General features: G+C 41.9%; 1 protein-coding gene across 6 annotated transcripts in view; it reads right to left on the reverse strand.

Moving 5' to 3' along the window:
* Nucleotides 1-25953, reverse strand: part of LOC149245291 (pectin acetylesterase 12-like) — a 95289-nt gene that overhangs the window by 4592 nt on the left and 64744 nt on the right. The gene's annotated exons all lie outside the window — the stretch shown is intronic.

Genomic DNA, 25953 nt, shown 5'->3' on the forward strand with positions numbered 1-25953 from the left:
ACTTTCAAGACTCGTTGTGGCTGAGTATCACTGGACATTAAAGAAGGTCAAACCCTAAACAGTGAACAAGCAGAAACAACCAAGTATTTTTTTTTGTAAATTTTGCAGCAGAGATTTACAGAGAACAAAAAAAAATAAAAAAATAAAAAAAATATATATATATATAAATTTCTCTAGTGTAAGAGAGAAATTCCTTAAAGAATTGATTGATAATAATTTTTGGGGTTTATGAAGACTTTCTTTTAAAAATTTACTCTAGCTGAGAGAAGAAAAACCCTATTTGAGAACTCTAGCCAAAAGAAGGAACCCTAGTAGCAGTTTTTTTTTTAAAAGAACTTAGTGTAGGAAGAAATGGCAAAAATGACTAATGTTAAGTTTGAGGTGGAGAAATCCACCGACAAGAATACTTTTGCATTGTGGAAACTGAAAGTAAGGGACTTGCTAGTGCAACAAGGGTTGCACAAAACTTTATATGGGGTTATAAAAAAACCTATTGGCATGACTGATTTGGATTGGGAGGACTTAGATGCCCAAGCTCAGAGTAGCATCAGGTTGTGTCTAGCAAATGAAGTTCTCTTCAACATCGTTAAAGAAACTTCAGCGTCAGGGTTGTGGGTAAAATTGGAAACATTGTATATAACCAAATCTTTAACCAACAGAATTCATTTGAAGAGACAACTGTATAGCCTTCGGATGAAGGAGGGTACTTAAATTGCAACACTTAAATGTTTTTAATATACTTATTTGCCAATTGTCATATATGGAAGTTAAATTTCAGGAAGTGTTAGTTTTTGTAGCATTGGATGTGTTCTAGCCTTGAAATTTTGTGAAGAGGCTAGAATGCATCAGATCTCCAAAACCCAATCCTTTCTAGAAATTCCACTAGAGATGGCTTAATTAAATTATTAGTCGATTTTTAAATATTTCCTAAGTCTAAACTTAGGGAATATGGTTATTTAATCAGAATTAATTAACTCAAGGTGAATGTTCTAGAAACTCACATGGATCGACTTCAAGTTAATCCTAGCCATCGGTTAACATCTAATCTTGGTCGTTGGAGTCCCAGCAGAGGATTATAAGAATAAGTCGATAGGCACTTGGAGAAGACACGTGAGCAATTCGATTTCATGAGCAGATCGATTTCCAGAGTAGCAGCAGTCAGTTGTCGGAGAAAAAGCCAATGAGATCTAAGTAGTAAGAGAGGGGCAGGGACACTGAAGTCGGAGGAAGGATTCCAGTTCCAGTGAGTGCATTTGCAAAGAGGCAAGTGAGCCACAGTGAGGCTGACACATAGCAGCGCCATAGCCTCTAGAGGAAATTTTGAGTCTGCTGGGAAAAATCAAAGTTTCAGTGCCAAAAGTTGGGCAGAAGTTTCAGATGCAGGAGAGACATTTTCCCAAACAGCAGCAGACCAAACGGCTTGAGGAGAAGTTGGTTCAAGCTGAGTGCAGAAGTGACTGCGCTAGGGTGATGCAGTAGCTACGCAGAGCTAGTTTGCACGGCTGAATTTGAGCCGAGGTCAGAGCCTGGATTTGCCTATGGAGTAAGGAAATTCCTCACTAGATTTTTCTTGCTAGTTTTTCTCTGCAGGATTCCCAGTTTCGACATCTAGTTGTACTCAAATTATTTCACTACTGCATAATAAAAGCCTCGATCGCTGCACCAGTTTTCCCAAGTTGGGTTTTTCTGGGGACATTGATCCAAAAATAATTGTCATTTTATGTGTGTGCGCTAGTATTTATTTCCAGCATTTATTTCTTCCATAGTTTATTTGTGTAGGTTGCAGTGTTCTGATTCAGTATTTGTTGTAGCAAATAGTAAATAAATTGTTAAAATAATTTAACAATTAGAAGAATTATTTTCAGTTGCTGCAATAAGATTCAGGTTTCTGAATTTTCACATGGTATCATAGCGCAGATGATCAGTCAGAGAGCTCAGTAGCGAAGGAAAAGGGAGTTTTGATGTTCAGTGAGGACAGCAGATCAAAAGCCCAGAGACATTGCAGTCACCTTGGCCAAGAGGCCGAATTTTTTAGGAGATTTGATTTTTTTTGTGAGTGTGAGGCAGAAAAATTCGATCTCTCCAAATCGAGGGATTCCAGAGGCAGAGGGAGAAGCCCAGTATTTTCGCAAAGCAAATCTCTAGTTGGACGTAGTAATTTTGCAGCAGTTTGCTAGAGCAAAGCTAGCGCCAGGTGGAAAAAGAGCACACACTAAGGGAAAATTTTCCTTAGGGAACTTCTAGTCTCAAGAAGTTCGATTTCCCTTGCAGATCAGTGGTCGTTGTGAGTAGAGTTTCTCACTCCATAAGGGAGTGCGAATAGCCTAACAACCACTGACCAGAAGGGAAGAGGAGATTTTCGACATTGTTTGAGATGGCCATTACTAGACTTCAAGATCAAGACAGGTTGGATGGTGCTTTCAACTATGTCATCTGGAAGGCAAAGATGTCCTTCCTTCTAGATGAATATGGCCTGAAGCCATTCATAGATGCAGTGGTAGCTATCCCCACAGATGTAGATCAACTGAAGGAGTACAAAAAGGAGATGGCGCGAGCGAAGAGGTTGTTCCTTGATGGTTTTCGGGATCACATTGTTTCACACATAGCTGGCAAAGGGACTACCAGAGAAATTTGGGAGACTCTCACAACGCTATATCAGGGCACTTCTGAGCAGCGGAAGATGTAATTAGAGGAGAAGCTGAGATGCACCAGGATGCCGAAGGGGGAAGGCACAGACCCCTTCATCACCAGGATTCAGGGGATCCGGGACCAGCTTACAGTGGTTGGGGCAGCACCTCAACCTATGGAGCTAGTGCGATTGGCACTCAACAGTGTCTCAGAGAAGTGGCAGGTATTTTTCCAAAGTATCTTGGGCAGAGACACCTTGCCAAGGTTGGACAGGATGTGGGCCGATTTGCAACAGGAGGAGTTGAGACGAGCTCTAGTAAAGAGCTCCATCAGTGGCAGTAGTAGTGGATCGAAGCAGGTGAAGGAGGAGGAGAATGTGGCCCTCACATCGAAGGGTCCCAGTCAAGGACATGGAGAGCAGCGAAAGAAGAAGAAGGAACTGTCAAAGGTCAAATGCTTCAAACGTGGTGAGCTTGGTCACTACAGTACCCAGTGTCCTCTCAGGAAGAAGGGCAAGGAGGAGAAGCAAGACCAATAGGTAGCATCAACAAAGATCGATAAGTTGTCCTCCAGGCTAGAGGAAGACTTCGCCATGTTTGCTGACATACCCCTAGGAGTCAAGTGGGGTGATTCGGTGTTGTAGCCCCAAAGTGCTACAGATGGGTCACCTCTTGGATCAGTGCCTTGCTACAGGGCCCATAGTTTTCAGAAGCAGATGGATCAGTGACAGTAGATGCAGTCAGATACCAAAGTGACAGATGCAAAGTCTAGTTGCAGTCAGATGTTGGGGAGCGCAGTGCAGAGTTGGCAACAGTGCAGGTGGCACAGTGTAGAGTCAGCAGCAACACAGATGCCTCAGTGACAGCACAGATACTAGCAGCAGTGAAAGACTCGGGAGACAGATGCATCATACTGATCACAGTTGATTCAGTATTTAGGATGATTTTCAGTTACAGATGTTGCAGTTGCAGCAGCAACAGATGAAGAGGGAGTTGCAGTGCAGATGCAGTGTTGGCAGCAATTCAGCAGGGTCAACAGCAGCATAGATGCAGCACATATTAGAGTTGCGCAGTAGTTGGTGGGCAGCAGCAGCCAAACATCAACAGCATGACAAGAGATGATGTAAAGACAGGGTGTTGCTACATGAGGCAGCAACTTTAGAACACATTCCTCGCTAAGAGGGAGTGTTAGTTTTTGTAGCATCGGATGTGTTCTAGCCTTGAAATTTGTGGAGGCTAGAATGCATGAGATCTCCAAAACCTAGAAATAGTTTCTAGAAATTCCACCTAGAGATGGCTTGTTTATATTATTAGCTGATTTTTAAATATTTCCTAAGTCTAAACTTAGGGAATATGGCTAATTAATCAAAATGTTCTAGAAACTCACATGGATCGACTTCATGTTAATCTTAGCCATTGATTAAGACCTAATCTTGGTCACTAGAATCCTAGCAAAGGATTAAAAGAAGAAGTCGATGGGCAATTGGAGAAGACACTTGAGTAGTTCGATTTCATGAGCAGATCGATTTCCAGAGTAGCAACAATCAGTTGTCAGACAGAGAGCCAATGAGATCGAAGCAGTAAGAGAGGGGCAGGGACAGAGAAGCCGAAGGAAGGATTCCAATTCCAGTGAGTGCATTTGCAAAGAGGCAAGTGAGCCACAGTGAGGCTGACGTAGAGCAGCGCAGTGGCCTCTAGAGGCAATTTCAAATCTATTGTCGAAAAGAAGAGTTTCAGTGTCAGAAGTTGGGCAGAGGTTCCAAACGCCAAGAGAGACATTTTCCTAGACAGCAGCAAACCAAACGGCTTGAGGAGAAGCTAGTTCGAGTTGAGTGCAGAAGTGACTGTGCTAGGGTGATGTAGTAGCTGTGCAGAGCCAGTTTGGACGGCTCAATTTGAGTTGAGGTCAGAGCTCGGATTTGCTTGTGGAGTGAGGAAACTCCTCACTAGACTTTTCTTGCCAGTTTTTCTCTATAGGATTGCCAGATTTAGCATCCAATTGTACTCAGATTATTTCACTGTTGCATAATAATAAAACCTTCAGCTGTTGCACCGGTTTTCCCAAGTTGGGCTTTTCCAGGGACATTGGTCCAAAAATCACTGTCATTTTATGTGTGTGTGCTAGTATTTCTTCCAACATTTATTTCTTCGGCAGTTTATTTGTGTAGGTTGCAGTGTGATTGATTCAGTTTTTGCTGTAGCAAACCGTAAATAAATTGTTAAGAAGTTAATTTAACAATTAGTAGAATTATTTTTAGTTGCTGCAATAGGATTCGAGTTTCCAAATTTCCACAGGAAGAAGACAAAGCTATTACTTTGTTGTGTTCCTTGCCCGAGTCTTGGGATCACTTTGTGACTTCTATCAGTTTGAGCACAACCGAATCTTTGGAATTTGATTCTGTTGTGGGAGCTCTGTTATCTGAAGAAGTACGGAGGAAGTCCAACATTGAAACTTCCGCACCAAAAGCCATGGTAGCCAAAGGCCGGTCCAAGGAAAGAGGGGAGAAAGCAAGAAGTTCTTCTAGATCAAAATCAAAAGGCAAGAAGTGTAAAGCCAAATGTTGGTACTGCAACAAAATAGGACACCTCAAGAAAGATTGTTGGAAAAGAAAGGAGTCCGTTGAAAACCCAAAGAAGGAAGCAAATCAAGTTGAGTCAAGTATGATTGATGAAGTTTTATCTGCTGAATTAGGTATGGTAGATGAAGCTTTACCTGTTTGCAATGTTTCTCAGAATTATGAAAATTGGTTGTTAGATTCTGGTGCTTCTCATCACATGAGTCCGCACAGAAATTGGTTCACTTCATATGAAGTTGTGAATGGTAGTTTTGTGTTTATGGGTAATAATGTATCTTGTCAGACTGTTGGGATGGGAAATGTAAAAATTAAAATGTATGATGATACGGTTAGAACATTGATTGATGTTACACATGTACCTGAGGTGAGAAAGAATTTGATTTCTTTGGGAGTATTGGACTAGGATGGTTACAAGTTTATGTGAGAATTTCTGAATCTACACATATGAAATCCTACTGCAATCACTAGTTTATCATCTCCTACTTGTTATTACATTCAACAAGTTATTTAATTTATAAACAGTGATGAAAAACACTACTGCAGACTACACTGACATACAGATCATAAACTGCAAATATATGAGATAAACACACAAGGGACACCATTATTTTTTGACAACACGTCCTCGGAAAAACCCAATGCAGGAAAACCGATGCGGCATATAGAGGGTTTATATTATTAAGCAAGCAAAATCTGAGTACAACAGGTTGCCTCTCACCTTTCAGATAAATATCAGCAGCAAGAAATACATACAAGGGTTTACCTCGTTCTCCAAGTCTCAACTGATCCACTGAGTGGCCTGACTCTAGCAAACACTACGAAAATCCTAGCGCAATCTTTGCTTGGCCAGCGTCTTGCCTCTAGGAGACTGTGTCACTCCTTCTGCTGGATCGATTTGCTGGAGGAAGATTGTTGTTCAGCCCTCCCGGCTCAGAACCTCACTTCTCCGACAAAATCTCGAACTTCTGACGATTATCCTGCACTGCCACTGCAAGATACCCTCTTGGCCTGCGTGAGCTCCTTCCTGGACTGCGTAGGCCTTTGCACTGCCTCTCTAATGCTACTATTGTCTCCCTGCCTGGTACTCGGTGGCTTGGAACTCCTTTCCGATCCAACTCTTTGCAATTGCCCCTCACTGCAACTCAGATCGCTAGTTCGATTTTCTCAGCAAAACACGCCCCAGAAAAATCAAATTGATTTGATCACTCGGTGTGTCTCCAACTAACCCTCAAGCCTCCTCTTATACTTTTCCTATTGATGAATCAACGGCCAGGATTAAGTCCTTAATCAACAGCTAAATTAAAATAGACTTGATCCTCGCCTCTTAGAAGCTTCTCACCCATATTTTTATTAATACCCATTAATATTTTTATTTTCGTACATTTAGACTTAAGAACCCATTAAAAATATTAATTCTTTTAATAACTCACAATCCGGGCGGAATTTCTCCAGACGATTTCTGGGTCGTGGAGATCTTATGTATTCTAGCCCCTCCACAAATTTCGGAGCTAGAGCACATCTGATGCTATACCAAAATCAACACTCCCTCTTAGCGAGGAATGTGCTCTAGCAATAGAAGCATCACACTGATCCACAGCATCGGTCTTTTGTGTTGCTGATGCTTGCCCTGTTTCCCTTCATCCACTTCACTGTTGCACCTTGTACTACTGCCCATGACACTGCCACTGTTCCATCTGTACTACAACTCCCTCTCAAAATGCTGCATCACGCTGCCCATAGCACTGCGACTGCTAACTGCTACACTGCAACTCAATTGCTGAGAAGTAAGCAACTGAGAAGCCACCCAAAAAGCTGACATGTTGGTCAGTCTGGATGCCTAGTGATGCTGAAGCTACCTTTGCAGCGAATCTATGCTAGCCCTCTGTTGCTGCTACGATGTTGCAATCTGCTCTATGCGTCCCACACTGCTGCAACCTCCACTGCGTTGCTTCAAACTCTGGCACTCTAACTCTACCATTGTTTCTCCATCATCCCTCGCACCAACTGACTCCCGTCATTCTGCTACTGTCGTTAAGGGCTCTCGTAGTCGTATGTGATCCAAGAGTTTGGGCGCCTCAAGGATCCTATCACAGTGTAGTCCTCCCGACTACAACTCGAGGTCGCCCCACCTCTTCTCCAGAGGTGCATGAGCACTCATGGAACAATCCTTGTCAGCTTTCGCTAGAGCAGCCTTTGAGTCAGACTTCTCTTCCTTTCCCTTCTTCTGAGGACATTGTGTCACGAAAAGTCTCAGTTCCCCACACCTGAAGCATCTGACTTTGGTTATATCATTTTTCTTTCTTTTCTACTGCCCTTGCTATCCCAATGATGCGAGAGCTACATCCTCCTCATCCTCCTTCTTGACTAGGGCTCCTCTATCGCTACTCCCTGCCTTGGTTAGCCTCCTGATCTCTTCCTGTCAAAGCGTTGCCTACATCTCCTCCCAACTAGGGAGAAAAGCTTTGCCCAAGATACTCTGGACAAATGTCTCCTAGTCTTCGGTGACTGCACTCAAGGCAATCCTGACCATGACTCGGGATCTGGTGTAGACCCTACGGAAGTCAGCTGGTCTTGAATCCCTTGCAACCTGAGGAGGAAGGGATCGATCTCTTCTCCCTTCTGCATTTGGTACTGTCTCAGCTAATTCTCCAATATCATCTTCCGTTGAACAGAAGTCCCTTGGTACAAGGTGGTCAACGTCTCCCACATCTCCCTTGTTGTTTCCTTCTCAGGAATGTGTGGGACCACATGATCTTTAACCCCATCTAGAATCATGCATTTAGCCTTCACCTGGGCCTCCTCATACTTCTTCGACGGATCAGTGTCGACCGAAATAGCAACTACCTTCAAGGCATAGTCCTCGATGCAATTCTTGTCTAGGACTATCAGGATCCTGGCCTTCCAGATGACAAAATTGGATGCTCCATCCAATCTATCCTAATCTATCAATCCATTGACTGCCATCTTTGCTCAACCAAATGCAGGACTGGTTCTCTTCTCCCTCTCTTGCTGCTACTCCAGCAAGACTCAGATCTAGATTTCTTCGGCACTAGAAATCCTCTAAGGAACAAGCTCCTTTAGACTCCCTCTGAGCCCTGATTTCCTTCATGGAAATCCTCCTGCCAAATGTCGAATCACTCCTCTCCAATCCTCCTTTGTTGTTGTTCAACAACCCGGATCTAGATTTCTTTGGCTAGAAATTTGTCAACGCAGTGACTCCCTCTACCTCGGCTTTGTCTCCACAAACACTGTTCTGTACCAACAGCAATAGCGTCCCACCAGCTCCTCAAATCGAATATGCACTTCCCTATTGCCCCGGCAACTGAAGAATATGAACTCCTTTGGCTCTGTGCAGTCACTGCGTGAGCTAGATTAGCGCCTCCTGGCCACTGCGTCACTCCTTAGTCCAAAAAGATAGCGTGACTCTGCGTGAGCCTGATCTGCCCCTCTCTACTTCTGCGCTAGCCCAGAACGTTGACACAATCACTGCATGGGCTCCTCCCAACTACTGTGTCACCCTATCCTCGCTCAGAATGCTGACGCAGGCACTACGTGAGCCTCTGTGTCACCCTTCCTCTACGTTCTCTGGCTTTGGAACAGCGTTGTCACTCAAGACAGCTACCTCTCTGCAACAGATTTGTTGGATCTCCCTGCTAATGGCGTCAGTGTCCTATGATCTACAATGCTCCGATACCATGTGAGAATTTCTGAATCTACACATCAGAAATCCTATTGCAATCACTGGTTTATCATCTCCTACTTGTTATTACATTCAACAAGTTATTTATTTCATAAACAGTGATGAAAAACACTACTACAGACTACACTACCATACAAATTATAAACTAAAAATATATGAGACAAACACACAAGGGACACTGTTATTTTTGGACAACGCCTCCCCGGAAAAACCCAATAACTAGTGCAGCATATAGAGGGTTTGTATTATTAAGCAAGCAGAATCTGAGTAAAACTGGTTGCCTCTCACACCAGCTAACCTTTCAGAGAAATCTCGACAACAAGAAATACAAACGAGGGTTTACCTCGTTCTCCAAGTTTCAACTGATCCATTGAGTGGCCTGACTCCGGCAAGCACTGCAAAAATCCCAGCGCAATCTCTGCTTACGCCAGCGTCTTGCCTCTAGGAGACTGCGTCACTCCTTCTACTGGATCGATTTGTTGGAGGAAGATTGTTGTTCAGCCCTCCCGGCTCAGAACCTCGCTTCTCCGACAGAATCTCAAACTTCTAACGATTATCCTGCACTGCCACTGCAAGAGACCCTCTTGGCCTGCATCAACTCCGTGTGAGCCCCTTCCTAGGCTATGTAGGCCTCTGCGCTGCCTCTCTGATGCTACTGTTGCCTCTCTGCCTGGTACTCGTTGGCTCGGAACTCCTTTTCGATCCAACTCTCTGTTTCTGCCCCTCACTGCAACTCGGATCACTAGTTCGATTTTCTCAGCAAACCACACCCCAAAAAAATCAAACTGATTTGATCACTCAGTGTGTCTCCAACTAACCCTCAAGCTTCTTCCTATACTTTTCCTGTTGATAAATCAACGGCAGAGATTAAGTTCCTAATCAACGACTAAGATTAAAACAGACTTGATCCTCGCCTCTTAGAAGCTTCTCACCCATATTTTTATTAATACCCATTAATATTTTTATTTTCGTAAGTTTAGACTTAGGAACCCATTAAAAATATTAATTATTTTAATAACTCACAATCCAGGCAGAATTGCTCCAAACGATTTCTGGGTCTTGGAGATCTTATGTATTCTAGCCCCTCCACAAAATTTCGGAGCTAGAGCACATATGATGCTACCCCAAAATCAACAGTTTACAGGTCAAAATGGAGTGCTGAAAGTTTCAAAGGGTGCTCTGGTTGTTGTGAAGGCAGAAAAGATCAAAAATCTTTACAGACTCAAAGGAAGTACTCAAGTCAATGAGGCAACGACTATATCTGAGAAGACAAAAGAAGATACTCGCCTATGGCATCAGCCACTGGGTCACATGAGCGAGAAGGGTCTTTAGGTACTAATGAATCACAAATTGCTTCCTAATTTGAAATCCTTGAGGTGGGATTTTTATAAACATTGTGTATATGGAAAACAGTGTAAAGAGAAATTTAAAATTGGAAGTCATAATAGTAAAGAAATTTGGGACTATATTTACTCTAATCTTTGGGGACCATCTCCTATTGTATCTTATGGAGGTTCATTATACTTCGTAACATTTATTGGTGATTTCTCCAGGGAAGTGTGGGTCTATATGTTAAAAAGAAAAGTTAATATATTTAATGTTTTTAAACAATTTAAAGCTATGGTGGAAAACAAAACAGGCAAACATGTTTAAGAACTAACAATGGTGGTGAATTTACTTCCTTAGAAATTGAACAATACTGTAAGGATGAAGAGATTGTTAGACATAAAATTGTTGTCTATACTCCTCTACAAAATGGCGTTGCTGAACGTATGAATCAGACTCTTATGGAGAGAGCCAAAAGCATGATCAGCAATGCTAACCTGCAGAAGGAGTTATGGGCAGAAGTAGTATCTACTACTTGTTATTTGGTAAACAGATCACTTTCAGTTGCCATTAATTGTAAAATTCCTGAAGAAGTTTGGTCAAGTCAGTCTTGTGATTATTCACATTTAAATTTTTTGGTTGTGATGCCTATGCTCTTATTCCAAAGAATCAGTGTTCAAAGTTAGATCCAAAAGAAAAATGTTATGTCTTTGTTGGGTATGATTATGCGGTGAAAGGATACAAGTTGTGGGATCCTTCTTCACAAAAATAGTCATTAGTAGAGATGTAACATTTGATGAATCCTCTCTTCTAAATTCAGATATTGTAAAAGTTGAACATGAGCAGGTATCGTCGAATCGGCAAATTTAGTTGGAAGCTAAACCTTTTCCAAAAAGTCGAAGGGAAGGAACGACGTCTGAAGGAAAAGGTGAAGAAGATGCAAACGAAACTGTAGAAATTCAAGACCCAGTTTAGCAACCAGTCAATCTCATGAGGTCTACAAGGAAGAGAAGAACACCCTAGAGGTATGAAGATTTTGCTTCATCTATTGCATTGATTACTGAAGATGGAGAACCTTCTTGTTGTCAGGAAGCAGTATAGCGAAAAGTGGAAAAAGGCGATGGACGAAGAAATGGATTCCTTAGCCAAGAACAAAATTGGGATCTTGTAGAACTTCCTAAAGGGAGAAGTGTTTTCGAATGCAAATGGGTTTTCAAATTGAAGCGAAATGTTGATGGAAGTATCGAAAGGTATAAGGCGAGGCTGGTAGCAGAAAGGTATATTTAGGTTGAAGGTATTGACTTTCATGAGATTTTTTCACCAGTCGTAAAACTTGTTTCTATTCCAACTGTGTTAGCACTAACTGCATTACTTGATCTTGAGTTAGAACAGTTAGATGTTAAAACAACTTTTCTTCATGGAGATTTGGATGAAGAGATTTATATGGAACAACCGGAAGGTTTTGTACAAGGTCGCAATAGAAGATTAGTTTGCAAGCTCAGGAAATCATTTTATGGCTTCAGGCAGTCACCCAAGCAATGGTACAAGAAGTTTGATTCCTTCATGGTGAGTTGGAACTTTACTAGAAGTGAGTATGATCATTATGTGTACTTTAAAAGTTTCAATGGCATATTCATTATCTTGGTCTTGTATGTTGATGATATGCTTATTGCGAGCAAAAGCATGGAAGAGATCAACAAGTTAAAGGCTCAACTCTCTAGGACGTTTGATATGAAGGATCTTGGAGCCGAAAAACATATCTTGGGCATGGAGAGACACAGAAACAGAAAAAATGGAAAACTCTCGTTATCACAGTAGAAATATGTGGAGAAGGTACTTCAAAAGTTCGGTATGAACAATGTGAAACCTGTTAATGTTCCATTAGTTTCACATTTTAAGTTTTCTTCAGTTTTGATTCATCGAACTGATGAAGAAAAGAAGTATATGTCTCATGTACCATATGCAAATGCAGTAGGCAACTTGATGTATGCGATGGTATCTACAAGACCTGACATTTCACATGTAATTGGAGTTGTCAGCAAGTTCATGGAAAATCCAGGAGAAGAACATTAGCGAGCAGTGAAATGGGTGCTTCAATATTTGAGAGGCACAAGTGACCATTGTATCATCTTTAATGGTAGTGAAGGTTCAGTCTACGGATATGTGGATGTTGATTATGCAGGTGACTTGGACAAGAGGAGATCTACTACAGGATATGTCTTTACTCTTGCAAGTGGAGCAATTAGTTGGATGTCAAAGCTTCAAGAAATAGTTGCTTTGTCTACTACTGAAGCAGAGTATATAGCTGCTTCAGATGCCTGTAAAGAGGCAATTTGGTTGAAAGGTCTACTTGATGAGATTGGAAGGACGCAGGAGAAAGTGAATGTATTTTGTGACAGTCAGAGTGTTATTCATTTGGCTACAAATCCAGCTTATCACAACAAGACTAAGCACATTGATGTAAGGTACCATTTTGTAAGACATGTGATTGATGGCGGCAAAGTAGCTCTCAAGAAGGTCCATACACAGGAGAATCATGCAGACATATTCACGAAGCTAGTTTCAGTAGAGAAGACTGCGATGGTGTTTGGCTTCTCTTGGCTTGCAGAAGAGATGATGAATGGGCATGGGCAAGGGATTAGGAAAATTGTTGTCAAGGTGGAGATTGTTAAAAAGATGACAACAATTAATGTAAATAATAATTATCTGAGCAAATTTACTTTACTGTTCAGTCAATTTTTATAACGAAAGGAAGTTATGTAACGAAGTAGCTCATATTAATTGGTGATTGCCCGAGAAGCTGAGTGTAACTTGGAGAATCATTTTTAAGTAATAAGAGTTTCGACCCCTTGCCCCGTGGAGGTTTCGTTGACACACTGTCAGGGTTTTACCACGTAACTTCTTGTGTTAATTTGTGTGATTTCAGTTTCTACATTTAAGCATTTCTTGTTTTTGAAGGTTAATAACTCCAGATTACCAACACTAAAGTGATCAGTTTGCTAGAAGAGTACTTGTTTATCCATGTACGGAGATCAACCAACCAAGTTGCAGATTGGTTGACAGACAGAGCCATCAACACCAAAAACAAACACATATGGGCTGGAAGTGGATTCCACATCGGTAAAGGAAAGTAATTGAAAAGAGGAACTAAATAGGAACATGGCCAACTACCTCACTTAACAGCTTTCTAATCAAATTTAATAAGGTTTGCTTATCCAAAAATCCTGAGGAAGAAGATCTACCTTGAGGTTGAAAGGACGTTGTTTATTAAGGCAATTTGCGTTGCAAACCTGATGTTTAATTATTCTCCACGTAGGATAATGAAGCTGGAAATTATGGGAGACTACAGTATTGGGTCGTGGTCCCCTTGATCAGTCTGGTTAGTTTGAGCTCCCTCATCACTCTGTTCCTTCTGGGTTCCGTCATCAATCTGGTTCTTTAAGAATGAGGAACTGTGGTAGGAGAGTTTCCCTGTGCACCAGGGAAGCCACAGCTACATAAGCTCAGCAGGATGATCCCTTGAGAGTAAATAATCGTTTAGAGTTTTTATGGCACAATCTAGCCAGCCTGGAAACTCTTATGAGAAGACTCCACCTTCCAAAATCCCCAAAAAATAACCGTTGAAAAGCATTACTATGTTCTCCGCAAGTTTGGTGAATGTCTCAGAGAGAGACGAAAAGAATGCCCTCAAACAAGCAAAGTATGAGGAGAAATGCATCTCTATGCTGGAGAGGTTGGTCATCTTGTATCTTGTCTTAGATAAGGGTAAGGAAACATGGGAGGAAGAACTCTTCAAGATAGCTATTTGTCACTGCATGGAGTACACAACATTGTTCCTGGTTAAGAAGTAGGCTCCTGTCTACATACAAGAGGGATGTGGCTCAAGCATGAAGAAGAACCACCAGAGGGCACAACTTAGGCCAGTCCTCCTCTGAAAGCTTTATAAATTATAGCTATGATATTCCAGTATTAGTATTTTTTTGGCTTTTGGTTAGAATGGTCCTTCCTTGATATGATTTTCTATGAGTGAACCAAGGAAGCCAGGGCATGTTGTTTTGCTATGACTGAACTGCAGAAGCAAGGGAAATATGCATAGGCCCCATTTCGTTTGTAATTTCTGGAATAGTAATAAGATAAGATAAGCTAATTATATTAATGTCAGATGAATGACCACAAAAGTAGGTCAATAGCACTGAAGAGTACAACCATATGAATACAATGAGAGAGTGCAAGTGCAACTCCTAGAAATGTCAAACTTTATATAAACAAAGAAACCTACATACAATCAAAAAATATGTATAAAACTTTGAAAAAGGTACAGTGTTGCAAAACACTGAGTTTGAACAACTCAAGAACCTTTCATGAGATAGAGATATCAGATGATGAGGTTGATGATGTCAATGTCTCCTAAGTTTGATGGTTGAGGGGAAGCGGGGAAAATAGGGCACTGACATGTTGTTGGAGTCCTCTAGAACCATCAGGGGGTCTAGATGTATGATCCAAGACAGAATGTACGAGTGAGGGATACTCCTAGCATCCAAGGTCGAAAGAAGGAAACTTCGAATGGATCTCTAGTTGCTCCTTTGGGTCTAGGAGGTAGTCTAACAGATGAGAGGTGCTCTACTTTAAATCCATCTAGAGTTGATCTCTTTAATGCTCTGAGAACATGTGACCTGATGTATGTACTGGTAATGCTGAGCCAATCTTGGTAATATTGATTGGCCTCCTAAAGGGGGAGGTTGAGGAGAAACTTGGGGTCTCACCATTTTGCTATCTTGTGCACTCTAGAACTCTACCTACCATTTGTTGCTCTAATATGATGAATCAATAGGTAAGTATGAGGTGTTCAGTCTAGTCATCCTAAGGCGAGGCATGGTGTGCAAGACTTGAGATCTGTCGCAGATCTCCCCCATAAAGAGGGCTAATCAACTCTAGTCTTGGTACAAGAAAAAAGTAGAGAGGGAGCCCCCTGAATCCCTATTGCGGCAAAATCTAGCAGGTCCGGTGCAAAGCCTCATCAGGCGAGGGACCAAACCTTATGACAACAATGATGAAGTGTTGCCATTGTCACCTTAGCAACCTTCCTCTTGCTCTTTAATGGAATTTAAGCCACAAGGGAGGCTTCCCTAAATCACCTATAAGAGTACTCTAATACTAGGGCCCAAATTGATGATTTTTTTAAGGTCTAAAGAGGGATAGAGAGCTTGGCCAGCCCAAAGATGACCTAGGTTTTCAATACTAAGGTTCAAGCACTCTAAAGTTAGACCACTAAATGGGCTGCTATAAGTTAGGGTTTGGATGATCTTCAATAATATGGCATTCAATGTCATATAGCAGCCTAAAAAAGGTCCTCAAAATGATCTTCAACAAGAATGGAGCAAGGACTTCAAATAGAGACTAGATTTTAACTAGGGTAAACAATTTTAACATTGTTAGATATGCATAAACAGCAAGAATAAAGGGTGACATCAGCCCTTCTAGGGTGTCCAAGGCTATCCATTTACTATGCTTATATATGATTTATATAGATTTACCTTAAACACTGAGCCACCCACATGTAGCAAAACAACAAGTTTAAGCAAAAATCAGCCTAAAACCCTAACGGCTACCCTAGCTATCTATCAAAGAGAAAAAGGGAAGGGTCTTTACTGAGTTTTAGGGTGATCAACACACTCATGGACCAATGCCTTATCCTACAAGGCTTAATGAAGTTTTTATGGTACAAAGTTTTAGGAAAGGATATTGAAGGAGTAAGCAGGGTGCTCTAGGGAATCTACTTCTAAAACCCTAACTATTGCTCTTGTGCGGGGAGACATCAAATATGAGGTTTGCACATATAGAATTTCCTTATAGACCTTGAAGAAGACAATTTTACATGCAATTGCGAAGCAAAATTTCAACGATGATAGAACATTTAGTCATGGAACAAGTGAAAACCTACTTTAAGTATTAAAGCATGCAAAATATCAATAATAGACAATAAGCTTACAATAATCCTCCACAAAAACACTTATTTCAATCCTTGGACAATGTTTCCAAGCAAAAATAACTTCCATTGGAAAATTGCATCCATAAACCTCACATTTTGCCCAATGCAGCGAAAAAGACACAAGTGGCACTCTCTTAGAGAGAGCATGAATTACATGTGTGATGATGAAAAGACAAAATCAAGGGAGGCTCCACTCATTTTTACAATAAAACAACTAAACAAGCCCTATTGACAAGTTTACTTTAAGTCTTCCACAAGAAAGAGGTTACAATCCAACCTCATAACTCAAAAACATAAAAAATGTGCCATAAAGGCCAACATGTGTGGGAAGAAATGCTCCTAATGTTCGTTTATGTAGCATCGGACGTGTTCTAGCCACGAAACTTGATGGAGAGGTTAAAATACATGAGATCTCCAAAACCCATAAATCGTTTCTGGAAATTCCATCTAGAGATGGCTTAATTAGATTATTAACAAGTTTTTAAATATTTCCTAAGTCTAAACTTAGGGAATATGGTTAATTAATCATAATTAATTAAGTCAAGGTGTGAATCATCTAGAAACTCACATGGATCGACTCCAAGATGATCTTAGCCATTGATTAAGTTTTAATCTTGGTCGTTGGTGCTCCAACAGTGGATTATAAGAGGAAGTCGATGGGCACTTGGAGAAGACACACCAGAAGTTCGATTTCCTTGGCAGATTGATTTCCAAAGAGTAGCAGCAGTTGCCAAAGAGCCAGAAATTGAAGCAGGCAATGAGGGGCGGGGACAGAGAGGGTGGAGGAAGTTTTCGAGATCCAACGAGAGCATTTGTAGAGAGGCAGAAGTACCACAATGGGGTTGCGCAGAAGCCTCTAGAGGGTAGTTTGATTTAGCTGGAGAGAAGTCGAGTTTCAGTTCCAGAGGTTAGAAAAGGATTCCAAAAGGCCAGAGAGACAGTTTCTCAGCCAGTGGCAGACAGGATGGCTACAGGAGCAGCTGATTTAGGCTAAGCGTGGCAGATACTGCGCTAGGGTGACGCAGGCCAGCGCAAAGGCAGTTTGGACAGCTCACTTGGAGTTGTAGTCAAAGCCTGAATTTTCCTGTGGGGCGAGGAAAATTCCTCACTAGAATTTTGCCAGTATTTTTCACTGTAGGATTGTCAAATTCAGCATCCAGATTATTGTACTCAGATTTTCTCACTGCTGCATAATAATAAAACCCTCAACTATTGCACCGGTTTTCCCAAGTTGGTTTTTCCGAGGACAATTGTCCAAAAATAATGATGTCATTTTTATTGTGTGCTAGTATTTTCTCAGTTTCCAGCACTATTATTTCCGCAATATTTTATTTGTGAAGGTTGCAGTCTGTTTATTTTGATGTTGTTGTAGCAATAAGCTAAATAATTAATTTATTAGTTAGAATAAATAATACCAGTTGCTGCAATAGGATTCTAGTTTTGGAATTTTCACACCTAAAGCATGACATCATCCTCCAAATGAACTCAATAAGCCACAAAAAGGTGTGATAAGGGCTATTGCATGCTCCACACTCCAAAATGCATTTTCAAGAATCAAGTGAAAGCCTCTAAAGTCACTCCATGCCAACACGTCATGTCCATGGTGCCCTATGTCACCTCAAAGGAGAAAGAGGGGTGACGTGACCCTCAATAACTCAAGCTTTGGGGCTCCAAGATGGTGTACAAGCCCTCCCTTGTCATATCTATCATCATCTAAGCACTGGGACAAGTGGTGCCCATCAAACAGTGTCAAGGCCAACTTGGATGCATCCTAGGTCCATCGCTAACATCACCAAGATCTCCAACACCCTAGATCACCATGTTTGGCGAACATAATCCTTCAGATTCGAAGTTCGTTGAACTCAAAAACAATTCGAATTTGTTCGATTTTGTTTGCCAAACATACAGGCAGATAGGAATTCAAACCCGAACACCATTGCGAACTTAAAATTTAAAAAATTTCCCTTCATTCCATTAAATTCGAGTTTGGGTTCTACTTGTTTCGGCGGGTTTTTTTGGATTGGGTTGTTTTGGCAATTTATGATTTAAAAAAGAAAAATAGAAATTAGAACCCTACTACGCTCACTCTCCAGACTCCACTCTCGACTCATGTAGCAGTGTCATTGTTTCCACACTCGCCCCCTGCATGATGCGTCTAGACTCCACACTCGACCCTTGTGTGATGGACATGTGATGTGTCCAGACTCCACACTCTGTTGATTTTTGGTAGCATCGGATGTGCTCTAGCCATGAAAATTGGTGGAAAGGCTAAGGCACATGAGATCTCCAAGACCCAAAAATCATTCGGGGAAATTCCACCGAGATGGAGAGATATTAAAATAATTAATATTTTTAATGAGACCCTAAGTCTAAACTTAGGAAAATTAAAATATTAATGTGTATTAATATAATATGGGTGAGAAAGTTCTAAATAACGAGGATCAACCTAGATCTAATCTTAGTCATTGATTAGGGACTTAATCTCAGCCGTTGAATCGTCAACAGGAAAAGTATAAGACGAAGCTTGAGGGTCAGCTGGAGATACACCAAGTTGATCAGTCAATTCGATTTTCTGGGGCAGGGTTTACTGAGAAATTGAGTTAGTGATCTCTTTTAGCGAGGGGCAATTCCGCAGAAGGCCGAGAATACATATCAGAGAAGCAGAGAAAGTGCCGGAGAGACAATGCAGAGCCTAGGAAGGCTGATGCAGAGGCAGCCAAGACTGACGCAGAGGCTAAGGAGGCTAGCGCAGAAGACGCGGAGGGCCAAGACATTGACGCAGAGGCAGCAGAGGCTACGCAGAGGGCTGCAGAGCCGACGCTGGGCAAAAGAGGTAGCATTATGGTGTTTTCATGGGGCTAACTGAGCGTTGAGAGGTAGACGCAGAGCTGTAGAGGGTGACGCAGTTCCAGAGAGAAGCTTGGAGCAGCTTTCATTGTCCAGTTGAGGAACAGTTGAAGTCACTGTGGGATTCATCATCCGGTTGTTGATCAGCTGGAATATTTGTCTCCAAGGAGAGGTACCTCTACCAAGGAAAATCTCTGAAGGGTGAGCCATTTCTGGCACCCTAGTTGTATTCAGAAAACTGCATAATAATAAAACCCTCATATATGTTGCACCAGTTTTCCCCCATTGGGTTTTTCCAGGGATGATTGTCCAAAAATAATGGTGTCCCTGTGTGATTGTCTCAATTATTTCAGTTGTTGATTTGTATATGTGTTAAGGCTCCATTTGTGTTTATTTCGGTATTTATATTTATAAATAACTTGTCAATGGAAAGAACAAGCGGGAGATAATAAACCAAATAATGCAGTAGGGATTTCTAATGTGTGAGACTTAGAAATTTCAACATGGTATTAAAGCATTGCAGATCACAGGAGGACTGAAGGCACCAGCAAAAATCTAAAATTTGCAGCAGTAGCAGCTGTCCCGAGAGACAACGTTGTCCCAGAGCAAAAGTAGCTAGAGAAGAAGTGGCGCAGAGCCTAAGTCAGCATTTCGAGCCAGGAGGAGCGTCTGTGCAGAGGCAGAGAGAGGCAAATCAAACCCACACAGTGCCCGGTCATCTTTCTCAGCCAGGAAGTATCGACGTTGTGGCCAAGAGGAGCAGATTTTGCCTTTGCCGGGATTGCTCAGAGCTTGAGCGGCTCAGTTTCCTTAGTTGTCAGGGCTTGGGGAGCTGTGGGCAGATTATGATTTGAGGAGCTAGTGGGATGTTGTTTCTGTCGATACAGAACAGTGTCTAAGGAGACGGAACCAAGGTAGAGGGAATCACTACCTTGATGGATTTCTAGCCAAGGAATCCAAATCCGTGTTGCAGCGGCAAAGGAGGATTGGCGAGGAGTAGTTCGACAGTTGGCAGGAGGATTTCTAAGAGGGAAGTTGAGACTCAGAGGGAGTCTAGAAGAGGAGCAGAGATGGCAATCAATGGATTGAGGGTTCAGGACAGATTGGATGGATCTTCCAATTTTGTCATTTGGAAGGTCGGGATCGTGACAATCCTAGACAAACAACGCATCATGGACTTTGCCTTAAAAACCGTAGTTGTCCCAGTTGATCTGAATGCTAATGAGAAGTATGAGGAGGTGGAGGCAAAGGCAAAATGCTTGATCCTAGACTGGGTCAAAGATCATGTCATACCACATATTGTTGAGAAGAACACAGCAGGGGAGATGTGGGAGGCACTAACCACCTTATACCAGGGCTCTTCCATGCAGCGGAAGATGCTATTGGAGAATCAGTTGCGATCATGTTAGATGCAGAAGGGAGAGAAGATAGATCCATTCCTTCTCAGGTTGCAGGAGATTCGTGACCATCTTACTTCAGTGGGGTCTACATCGAATCCAGAGTTTATGGTTAGGACTGCCCAAAATGCAGTCTCTGAGGAGTGGGAGACATTTGTCCAAAATATTTTGCGCAGGGCTTCTCTTCCCATTTGGGAGGAGATGTGGACAGCTCTTTGCCAGTAAGAGATCAGGGGAATGACCAAGGCGGGGAGTAGTGGCAAGGGAGGTTGAATCAAGAAAGAGGAGGAGGAGGATGCAGCTCTAGCATCTGCGGGACAGCAAGGGAAGAGGAAGAAGAAGGACATCTCCAAGGTCAAATGCTTCAACTGTGGGGAGTTGGGACATTATGCATCTCAATGCCCCAAGAAGAAAGGCAAGAGAGAAGCTTCCAATTCAAAGGCAGCTCCAGCTAAGGTGGAGAAAGAGGTCGAGACTGATGATAATTGTGCCATGAGTGCTCATGCACCTCTAGAGAAGAGCTGGGGTGATATCAAGTTGTAGTCATGAGGACTACATACTAGGGGCAGGATCCTTGAGGTGCCCAAACTCTTGGATCACATGCAGCTACAGGAGCCCTTAACGACAGTGGCATGATGACAGGTGTCGGGTGGAGCAAGTGTAGTGGAGCAGCAAGGCAGTGCTTGGGTGCAGAAATATGAGGTAGCGCAGTGGAGGTTGCAGCAATGTGAGAGGCACAGAGGTGTATGCAGCAGCGCAATGGCAGCAAAGGGAGCACAGGATAGCAACAGAGGCAGCTTCAACATCACATGGCTTCCAAACTGACCGGGATGTTAGTATTTGGGAGAAGCCAGTTACCTATTTCTCAGTAACTGAGTTGCAGTGCAGTAGTTAGCAGTGGCAGTGTTATGGGCAACATGATGCAGCATATTGAGAGGGAGTTGCAGTACAGATGTAGCAGTGGCAATGGCAGTGTCATGGGCAACAATACAGGGAGCAACAGTGCAGAGGATGTGAGGCAGCAGGCCAAGCATCAACACAAGTACCGATGCAGAAGATCAGTGTGATGATTCTATGGTGAAGCATTACTAAAGCACATTCCTCGCTAAGAGGGAGTGTTGAATTTTGGTAGCATCGGATGTGCTCTAGCCATGAAAATTGGTGGAGAGGTTAAGGCACATGAGATCTCCAAGCCCTAGAAATCGTTTGGGGAAATTCCACCCGGATGGAGAGATATTAAAATAATTAATATTTTTTATGAGACCCTAAGTCTAAACTTAGGAAAATTAAAATATTAATGTTTATTAATATAATATGAGTGAGAAAGTTCTAGACAACGAGGATCAAGCCAGATCTAATCTTAGTCATTGATTAGGGACTTAATCTCAGTCGTTGAATGGTCAACAGGAAAATTATAAGAGGAGGCTTGAGGGTCAGTTTTAGATACACCAAGTTGATCAGTCAATTTGATTTTCTGGGGCAAGGTTTGCTGAGAAATCGAGTTAGTGATCTGTTGCAGCGAGGGGCAGTTCGGCAGAGGGTCGAGAATACATATTAGAGGGGCAGAGAAAGTGCCAGAGAGACAGTGCAGAGCCTAGGAAGGCTGACGCGGAGACTAAGGAGGCCAGCGCAGAAGACGCAGAGGGCCAAGAGGCTGACGCAGAGGCAGCAGAGGCTGCGTAGAGGGTTGCAGAGCTTACACTAGGCATAATAGGCAGCATTGTGGTGTTTTCATGGGGCAGATTGAGAGCTGAGAGGCAGACACAGAGCTGTAGAGGGTGACCCAGTCCCTGGAGGGTGACACAATTCTAGAGAGAATCTTGGAGCAACTTTCGTTGTCTAACTAAGGAACAGTAGAAGTCACTGTGGGGTTCATCATCTGGTTGTTGATCAATAGGAATATCTGTCTCCGAGGAGAGGTACTTCTGCCAAGGAAAATCTCTGAAGGGTGACCCATTTCTAACACCCTAGTTGTATTCAGAAAACTGCATAATAATAAAACCCTCATATTTGTTGCACCGGTTTTCCCGCATTAGGTTTTTGCGGGGATGATTGTTGAAAAGTAACGGTGTCCCGTGTGTGATTGTCTTTCAGTTGTTGATCTGTATATGTGTTAAGATTGCATTTGTGTTTATTTCGGTATTTATATTTATAAATAACTTGTCAATGGAAAGAACAAGTAGGAGATAATAAACCAGATAATGCAGTGGGGATTTCTGATGTGTCAGACTTAGAAATTTCAACACACTCGACCCATGCGTTCTCTTTTAACTTGTCATAACCTATATCTCGAACTCCCACTGTGCCCTCATCGGAGTGACTTGACTCTAATGCAACTCATTTTATCCATTTATTTTTCTTCACCTTATAGTCCTTACCTAACAATCTCTAAAAATTATGCAAGATTTTAACTGAAAATTTAACAAAGTTGGAAGAATATGTGGATGTTTCTATCGTAAATTAACTACGAGTTACCATTTGTGCCAAAATATTAAGAATTATGTAGAGTTTTTGGCAAAGAAAATGCCGAGAATTCATGGAATTACAATAATCATGTTTGTACAAGAATGAAACACCTACTAGCCTATCACTAAAAGAGGGATTACTATTTGACTATCAGATTGCCAGGAAATGCAATGTAATAAAAGTCAAGTCACTATAATTAGAGGCAAGTAACTAAACTTACAAGTTGCACTGTATATATGTGTTTTTATGCCTACTATGTTTTAAAACTTCAAATATATATATATATATAAGGCCAAATTTTATCAGTAAAATTTTAAGTGTCGAACTTTATTCGAATTTCAAAGTCGTCGAACACAAACGTGATGACTTATAGGCAACACTAGGCTTCATGGGCTCAACATTTCAACATTTGGGGGTCCTCGAGGTTTCAAGCATCATGTGAGGTCATCAAATAGCCCAATGCTTTGCTCTAGATAGGAAACGTTGTATCATCAAGGTCAAACTCTCTCTATGCAATGGATAGTATGGCCTTTGCTGCTCTGCTGAGAAGGTGGGGCAATCACCTCAAGAAACCATCTATTGTTGTGATGAGAACCACTTGACAAAACCCTCTCAAGGTCAAGTGAAAGTCAACAACCATTAGGTAACAAAAAACATAGAAGCATTATAGTGGACCATACTTAATGTTAGGGGCACAATTAATACTTCACACAAAGATCACCTTCAAATATCTAACTGGACCAAGGCCCATATAAATGTTCCCTCTCTTCTCTCGGTATGGCTAGATGGATAACCCTATTAGGTGTTTCCATCCCCCAAGGGGAAGTGACAGGTCCCAAGTTAGCCAATCAATCCATAGGCGCATGTGAAGATGGTGGTAATGGATAGGGCACAACTTCAGGGCTAGGTACAATAGCCAAGTGACCAGCTGATGATGGTCCAACATTTTGAGTGTATAGATGCAATCATGCAAGGAGGTAGCAATTGTGGAAGCATGAGTTACCCATTTCCTCAGCATACTTTTTCCATCCCTCTAGTGTGCCTTTTACTTCTTTAGGATAATGATTTGATTTAGGTGCATAACTCAAAAGATCAAGCTTTCTTTTTGAGATTTAGCATTTATTGCCCCTTAATGACGAAGCAATTTATCGTTGATCAAGGTTGGGACAATACAAGGAATCCTTTTTCTGGATGGAGCATCATGTGCTCTAGGAACCAGGTGATAGCTAATGGGGGGGGGTAAAGTTCATGGTAAGCTCTTCCCCACGTGCTACTTTTTGTCTCAACCATCTTTTGCATTTTATCCTTTTCTTTCATTGTGGCTTTCTGTTGCTTTTATCTTTCTTTTAGCTGCATTAACCGCTGGGACAAACTTTTCTGGCCCAAACTCAAGGAGGAGGATGAGAAGGTGCCAATCCCCATGACCAATGACCACCAACCCAAAGAATGGAGATGGAATAATGGGAAAAATGGAAAGTGGTAAGTATGGAATATCACAGGCACATTGCTTCAATCAAAGCCTCCCCGGTAGTGTCCTTCGTATAACCGTAGGGCCTCAGAGGATGTTCCACTAGACTAGAGTCAAAGACTAACCTCCCAAGTGAAGTGAGGGGACAAGAATACAGTCAAGATTAGTCAATCATCCAAATCACCCCTTGATTCGTATTAGCCCCAAAACATTAAGTAAAAGCACATGTTTATAAAATGGTTAAAGTACCTTCCACCTTCCCTCAAGAAGGAATGCCAATTGGGAGAAAGAAATCTGACAGTAGCAATATATAGAGGATTTATGGCATGATATCATGTGTTGATCAATAGGGTTGTTGGTTGGTTGTCCCAGGAAGAGAAACACTTCTCCTATGGGTTACCCATTTCTTAGTGGGTAACAGTTCCTATAGAGGTAGTGATATCCTCCTCTTATCTCATAGCATAGCGGACATCAAAAAATAGGGTGCATTTCCATCTCCAACTCCTAGAGGTGGCACACCTAGTAGATACTATCAGATCAAGGTATATGGTAATCTATCTCTATCCATAGTTGATGGGCGCCAACCCAAAGTTGTCGCAATGGGATCCTAAGCGACTGCATCCAATGCCTATGTGTATAAGGGGGGCAGACAATGATGTCTTCCCACAACTCCAAAAAGTGCTCTAGGTAGAAGGACATCTTCAAGGCCTGGCTCGTCAGAGGTGAGGTCCAAGTGACCTGAATGTACAATATGTAGATATCCTTTCTAATAGCCTGATTTAGTACCTATCTAATCGGCAAGAGATGGCTCAACACATCAAGGGATAATCCAAATGGGGGAAGGTGCTCCAAAGAGAGAGCAATTAACTGGAGAAGACAAGATGCCTCTGAGAACCAACCTCATGCCCAGCCTGAGGGAGGATCAGAAGCGAGAGCCTTCGAGGAGCAAAGTGCAAGGTAGGGAAACCTATCTCATTTGGTAGTAGTGTCTCTAAGAGAACAGACTCTGTGAAGGAAAGAAACCAAATGGAAAATGACTTCAAGGCAGAAAGGGTAGACACTAAACTCTTCCTGGATGATAGGCTGTATAACTGTTCTTACCTTTGATGATGCACCTCAGAAGCAAGATCTGTACTCCCTCCAGCCTCCTCTAGTCTGTCTACAACAAGCTTGGCCCCCACATCTCGGAGCCATAAAGAACAAGCATAAATTGGCATAAGGCAGTCTATACAAGCCCTGGTATGAATCTACCTTGAAATGTGTGTAGTATCTGGAAAGTACCTACAACTCTCAGAAATGAGAGTTTTGTGATATGAATAAAAAATATTATTTATTACAGAAAGAAATAAAACTGCAAAACACTTGGCATTATGGAATGGAATATAATTACAACGACGAAGAACATATATTATGCTATAAATGGCCATTAGACTATTATGGACAATAAAATGAACAAAAAGGGCTCAGGACATCTGATTGGCTAATTTAGAAAAGATAATGACCGATTAACAAACCAGGCTGTCAATTGTCTTTCAAAGGGTAACAGAAACAAAAACA

The sequence above is a fragment of the Pinus tabuliformis genome, chromosome 7, assembly GCF_031772625.1.
Source record: "Pinus tabuliformis cultivar Carrire ecotype Pingquan chromosome 7, CPIR1, whole genome shotgun sequence".
NCBI classification, from domain to species: Eukaryota; Viridiplantae; Streptophyta; class Pinopsida; order Pinales; family Pinaceae; genus Pinus; species Pinus tabuliformis.